The 7,108-nt window shown below is 37.7% G+C and overlaps 1 long non-coding RNA gene across 1 annotated transcript; it reads right to left on the reverse strand.

The window, feature by feature from the left end:
- Nucleotides 1–2,580: 2,580 nt before the first annotated feature.
- Nucleotides 2,581–3,856, reverse strand: LOC142368120 (uncharacterized). Its single transcript, XR_012767265.1, has 3 exons — nucleotides 3,776–3,856; nucleotides 3,183–3,238; nucleotides 2,581–3,070 (listed from the first exon to the last, which is right to left on the reverse strand). It is a non-coding gene; the product is annotated as an uncharacterized LOC142368120 (long non-coding RNA).
- Nucleotides 3,857–7,108: the final 3,252 nt, after the last annotated feature.

Here is a 7,108-nt window from a genome sequence, read left to right on the forward strand (position 1 = left end):
TGGGGAACTGTGGTTGATGTTGCTCCAGCTGTGGTAGTTGCTGAAGTAGGGGCTGTTGTTGAAGAAGATGTAGTTGTTGATTGGGGAACTGTGGTTGATGTTGCTCCAGCTGTGGTAGTTGCTGAACTAGGGGCTGTTGATGAAGAATGTGTAGTTGTTGATTCAGGAACTGTGGTTGATGTTGCTCCAGCTGTGGTAGTTGTTGGAATAGCTGTGGTTGATGTTGCTCCAGCTGTGGTAGTTTCTGAAGTAGGGGCTGTTGTTGAAGAAGATATAGTTGTTGATTGGGGAACTGTGGTTGATGTTGCTCCAGCTGTGGTAGTTGCTGAAGTAGGGGCTGTTGTTGAAAAAGATGTAGTTGTTGATTGGGGAACTGTGGTTGATGTTGCTCCAGCTGTGGTAGTTGCTGAAGTAGGGGCTGTTGTTGAAGAAGATATAGTTGTTGATTGGGGAACTGTTGATGTTGCTTCAGCTGTGGTAGTTGCTGAAGTAGGGGCTTTTGTTGAAGAAGATGTAGTTGTTGATTGGGGAACTGTGGTTGATGTTGCTCCAGCTGTGGTAGTTGCTGAAGTAGGGGCTGTTGTTGAAGAAGATGTAGTTGTTGATTGGGGAACTGTGGTTGATGTTGCTCCAGCTGTGGTAGTTGCTGAAGTAGGGGCTGTTGTTGAAGAAGCTGTAGTTGTTGATTGAGAAACTGTGGTTGATGTTGCTCCAGCAGTGGTAGTTGTTGGGACAGCTGTAGTTGATGTTGCTCCAGCTGTGGTAGTTGCTGAAGTAGGGGCTGTTGTTGAAGAATATGTAGTTGTTGATTGGGGAACTGTGGTTGATATTGCTCCAGCTGTGGTAGTTGTTGAAGTAGGGGCTGTTGTTGATGAAGATATAGTTGTTGATTGGGGAACTGTTGATGTTGCTCCAACATTGGTAATTGCTGAAGTAGGGGCTGTTGTTGAAGAAGATGTAGTTGTTGATTGGGGAACTGTGGTTGATGTTGCTCCAGCTGTGGTAGTTGCTGAAGTAGGGGCTGTTGATGAAGAATGTGTAGTTGTTGATTCAGGAACTGTGGTTGATGTTGCTCCAGCTGTGGTAGTTGTTGGAATAGCTGTGGTTGATGTTGCTCCAGCTGTGGTAGTTGCTGAAGTAGGGGCTGTTGTTGAAGAAGATATAGTTGTTGATTGGGGAACTGTGGTTGATGTTGCTCCAGCTGTGGTAGTTGCTGAAGTAGGGGCTGTTGTTGAAGAAGATGTAGTTGTTGATTGGGGAACTGTGGTTGATGTTGCTCCAGCAGTGGTAGTTGCTGAAGTAGGGGCTGTTGTTGAAGAAGATATAGTTGTTGATTGGGGAACTGTTGATGTTGCTTCAGCTGTGGTAGTTGCTGAAGTAGGGGCTTTTGTTGAAGAAGATGTAGTTGTTGATTGGGGAACTGTGGTTGATGTTACTCCAGCTGTGGTAGTTGCTGAAGTAGGGGCTGTTGTTGAAGAAGATGTAGTTGTTGATTGGGGAACTGTGGTTGATGTTGCTCCAGCTGTTGTAGTTGCTGAAGTAGGGGCTGTTGTTGAAGAAGCTGTAGTTGTTGATTGAGAAACTGTGGTTGATGTTGCTCCAGCTGTGATATTTGTTGGGACAGCTGTAGTTGATGTTGCTCCAGCTGTGGTAGTTTCTGAAGTAGGGGCTGTTGTTGAAGAAGATGAAGTTGTTGATTGAGAAACTGTGGTTGATGTTGCTCCAGCTGTGGTAGTTGCTGAAGTAGGGGCTGTTGTTGAAGAAGATGTAGTTGTTGATTGGGGAACTGTGGTTGATGTTGCTCCAGCTGTGGTAGTTGCTGAAGTAGGGGCTGTTGTTGAAGAAGATGTAGTTGTTGATTGAGGAACTGTGGTTGATGTTGCTCCAGCTGTGGTAGTTGTTGGGATAGCTGTGGTTGATGTTGCTCCAGCTGTGGTAGTTGCTGAAGTAGGGGCTGTTGTTGACAAAGCTGTAGTTGTTGATTGAGAAACTGTGGTTGATGTTGCTCCAGCTGTGGTAGTTGCTGAAGTAGGGGCTGTTGTTGAAGAAGATGTAGTTGTTGATTGGGGAACTGTTGTTGATGTTGCTCCAGCTGTGGTAGTTGCTGAAGTAGGGGCTGTTGTTGAAGAAGATGTAGTTGTTGATTGGGGAACTGTTGTTGATGTTGCTCCAGCTGTGGTAGTTGCTGAAGTAGGGGCTGTTGATGAAGAATGTGTAGTTGTTGATTGAGGAACTGTGGTTGATGTTGCTCCAGCTGTGGTAGTTGTTGGGATAGCTGTGGTTGATGTTGCTCCAGCTGTGGTAGTTTCTGAAGTAGGGGCTATTGTTGAAGAAGATATAGTTGTTGATTGAGAAACTGTGGTTGATGTTGCTCCAGCTGTGGTAGTTTCTGAATTAGGGGCTGTTGTTGAAGAAAAAGTAGTTGTTGATTGGGGAACTGTGTTTGATGTTGCTCCAGCTGTGGTAGTTGCTGAAGTAGGGGCTGTTGATGAAGAAGATGTAGTTGTTGATTGAGGAACTGTGGTTGATGTTGCTCCAGCTGTGGTAGTTGTTGGGATAGCTGTGGTTGATGTTACTCCAGCTGTGGTAGTTTCTGAAGTAGGGGCTGTTGTTGAAGAAGATATAGTTGTTGATTGGGGAACTGTTGATGTTGCTCCAGCTGTGGTAGTTGTTGGGACAGCTGTAGTTGATGTTGCTCCAGCTGTGGTAGTTTCTGAAGTAGGGGCTGTTGTTGAAGAAGATGAAGTTGTTGAATTGAGAACTGTGGTTGATGTTGCTCCAGCTGTGGTAGTTGCTGAAGTAGGGGCTGTTGTTGAAGAAGCTGTAGTTGTTGATTGAGAAACTGTGGTTGATGTTGCTCCAGCTGTGGTAGTTGTTGGGACAGCTGTAGTTGATGTTGCTCCAGCTGTGGTAGTTGCTGAAGTAGGGGCTGTTGTTGAAGAAGCTGTAGTTGTTGATTGAGAAACTGTGGTTGATGTTGCTCCAGCTGTGGTAGTTGTTTGGGCAGCTATAGTTGATGTTGCTTCAGTTATGGTAGTTGCTGAAGCAGTGGTTGATGACTCTGCTATGCCTAAAGTTTTTTTGCAGATATTATAAAGAGTTATTGTAAATTTAAACTTTGATTCCATTTAACATATAATTTTCAAGTAAAGCTTGTTTTCATAATACATGTTTAAACTTACCAGCATGCAGAAGTAATACGGCCAAAATCTTGATCATCGCCGTGGGATATCTCCTCCTGTTTTAAAGATACAATCATTAATTTGAATTAATCCATTGTCCATGTTGATAACCAAATAGTCACATATTTACCAGTCTTTAAATTAACGGTTTAATTCATTTTAATTACCAAACTAAATAACATTTGCGGCATATTATTAAATGGAGTACATTTTTCTAACTTAAATTAATGCATCATTAAGACAAAAAATTGCTGCTTATCTCTGAAGATTTTCACCATGTACTTAGATCTCAGCAGGTTATATTTCATTCTTAGATTGTTTGCCATTCCTAATGTAACACAGGTGTGTTTTTTAATTAATAAACATTTTATGATAAAAGAAATCTCGATATTTTTCATCTTTGACCTCTTTTTCTAGATTTAAAAACAGAAGAATACTCATCTAAACCTATATAATCATTTACGTTTTGGAATATTGGGTGAGGATAACAAAAACAAGTTATATTGTCTAATCACTGACAGAGAGACAAAGAAAAAAAACACAAACAACAACAAGTTCCAATGACTGATACCAGTCAGTTAAGCAGTACTTACAGATTTTGTCTGGCCATCATATGTCTTCGATGCAGTTACTGAAATTCTTATGAAGACTGATGCTCTGTTCGCTGTTTGATTGGAACTGTTGTCCAGTGTCAGAAAGAAGCTTTTATAGCCACACAATGCCGGTGTGATGACGTCAGGTTCGAACAAGCATGTTATTTGTATGGATGACTAATATTGTCAGTACATATTCATTTTAGGTGTGGTCACCTCTTTCAAAGTTTTTTCATTTCATCCTTTTTAAATTGGTGCGTGCTTTGTGAGTCAAACAGGTTTTGATGCATTTCTTATATTGTTTCACACAAGTACATGACGTTTGATTTGTGATGTTTTTGCAATAGCATGGGACCAAGTTTTGGTTGAGCTTTTTTATGTATTTATTTTAATCTTTCAGTTCATTAAGATTCTAAGTATTATACTTATTATCATAAAAGGTTAGAGTTAGAGTTAACCCTAACTAAAGATTTAAAGTTTTAGAGTTAACCCTAACCCTACACAAATGTTTTGCAAATATTCATTATTTTACATTACATTATTTTTGTACATTTTGGTCTTAGGCACACCAGACCAAAGCAATTGTTGTATGCTTGTTTAATGCATTAATAAAAGAAAAAAGGGCAGAGCTGTAGTCAAACAGCTGTATTTGAATTAGGTGGGGTTTTTTGTAACTAATGTAAACAAATAAAACATTGTATGTGATCACATGTCAACAGAAGCATACATTTTTAACCTTAAAAAGTCAATAATATCAAAGTTGTTTGTTCTAAGATTAGTTTAAGCGAGCAAGTAACCAATCAAATTTTTTTTTCCATTATTATAAGTCCACACTTAACATGGAGAAGCAGCATTTAGCTGTTATGCTGCAAACAAGTGGAACAAACTGCCAGGGGAGATTAAACTTTCACCAAATGTAGACATTTTTAAATCCAGGTTAAAAACATTTCTTTTCTCATGTGTCCATGCATGAAATCTGCACGATATTTTATCTAGACTGTTGCTTGTTTATAATCATTTTGATTCATTTTAATTATTTTATTTGTTTCTCTTTATATTCTTTCAAGTATTTTTAATGCTTCTTCCACTCCTCGCTGCAATGCTTTTATTTTATGTAGAGCACTTTGAATTGTTTTGAACATGAAAAGTGCTATTCAAATGAATTTGACTTGACTTGACTATTGTTGGAAAACATCTGTTTTAAACCTTTGACTATTAGTATTTTACTTTGTATCCCCTGTAAGATCTGTGTGAAGCGACAAGCAAGTCTGCATGATGACTGCAGAGGAATGCACTGCAGAGAATCTGACGCACAGCACTGAACTGTGACATCAAGAGAGACATGTTTCACATTTATATATACACAGTCATACATGTCATATGGATCTGTTCTTTTCCATAATATTTCATTCTGTGACGCAGTAAGGTTGAACTATAAATGAGAGAGAGTTATATTGTAGCGGCATAAGATACTGGGGGTAAAAAAAGAAAATAAATCAAAAGACAAATCAGTTAACAGTCGGATGGAAAGTTAGAAGTGTAACAGAGAAGGAGACGTGGCATCATCAGTGGCAAAGATCAATATCAAATTTATTTATATAGCACATTTCAAGTACAAACAATTCAAAGTGCTTTACATAAAATAAAAGATTTGCAGCAGGGAGTGTAAGAAGCATTAAAAATACATAAAAGAATATAAAGAGAAACAAATAAAATAATTTAAATGAATTTAAAAACAAGAAACAGTCTAGATAAGTTAAAAAGATATTTCATGCATAGACACATGAGAACAGAAATGTTTTTAACCTGGATTTAAAAATGTCTACATTTGGTGAAAGTTTAATCTCCACTGGCAGTTTGTTCCACTTGTTTGCAGCATAACAGCTAAATGCTGCTTCTCCATGTTTAGTCTGGACTCTGGACTGGACCAGCTGACTCCTTTAAGTAACATGCCACAGATCACATCATATGTTGTTATCAAGCACTCCTTTAATCTTGCCACCCTTTTTGCATGCAATCTTAAAACCAGATGCAGAGTCTTTTAAGTCTCCAAGTCACAAAGAAACACATTATACATCATTATTGATATTTATATGTCCTGGTAATACTGATCTTACAAAATGCCCTCATGGGTGGTTTGTTTATGCATGCAGCAATAATTTATGATTACGTCTAAAGACTACCCACCAACCCTTGCCATAACCCTCACCTACCTCAATGAGGGCAACCCAATGGGAAGTGTAAGCAAATTATCTATTTATAAAACAATAATGTAGTATAAAAAATATATTTAAGTCTTAACCAGGATTATTTTTTCTTTTTTTTTTCTAATGGATTTATGCATGTATTTTATACATCAACAATACACAAGCAAAAACATATTTCAGAATTAATGTATTTTTAGCCCTAAACTTGATTGTTTTCTATCCCTAACCAAAGTAATCTTATAGTCTTAACACAACCAGGATGTTGCAAAAGTTTTTAGTAAAGTGTAAAGTAAATGTAGAAGTAGTAAAGTAAATTTATTTCTGGTGTGGTTGACGTTCGGCCTCTTGGTTGGAGAAACAAATATTGTGAATGTGTTTCCTTATGAAACTAAACTCATGAACAATCTAGAACATGATCAGCCAAATAATCAGGATATTACTATTTTCCTAAAATAGTCATTCTACTCCACTACAGCTTTTAATGTTTTCTTTACTTTTTTGTGAATCAAATTTCACAGATTAAAAAGTACAACCAATAGTACAAAAGAAACTTTTGATTTCTAGTCATCACAACCTTTCAGGACAAACTATGGACAAATATTACAGTCCATTTATTTGATGTCCTAAGCCCTGTTAACTCTTAAAAGTTATAGTAGTAAACCTAAAATATCATTTTCTTAACCTTTTCTTCTATTGCGTCTTCATTTGATCATTTTTTGGAGGCAGCAGTTACACCTTAAAGGAAAGAGAGAAATATCTTGACTCCTGTTTTATGTCTTACTCATAAAGTGTTTGACAGCCCATGCTAAAAATACTAAAATAAACAAATACCCCCAAATATTGCAGATATCACTATATTGATATTCTCTTTCTTTGCTCCTGGCAGCACATCAGATTTAGAATGAAACAATGATGTTAAGAGTTGCCTTTTCAAACTTGAGGCTAATCAAGGGTTCACAAAGGAGGTGAGTATTTTAAGGTCATGTAAGGCATAGCGCAGAAAAAATATCAAGTTGTATGTGGGGTACGGGGGCACTTTCAAAAGAGTGCTATTCAATTCCAATTCAAAGAAGAAACGCTGCTTCAACATGTTAAGCATGTGTAAATTATACTTTTAATTTCAAAA

The sequence above is a fragment of the Odontesthes bonariensis genome, chromosome 18 (assembly GCF_027942865.1).
Source record: "Odontesthes bonariensis isolate fOdoBon6 chromosome 18, fOdoBon6.hap1, whole genome shotgun sequence".
In the NCBI taxonomy this organism is placed as follows: Eukaryota; Metazoa; Chordata; class Actinopteri; order Atheriniformes; family Atherinopsidae; genus Odontesthes; species Odontesthes bonariensis.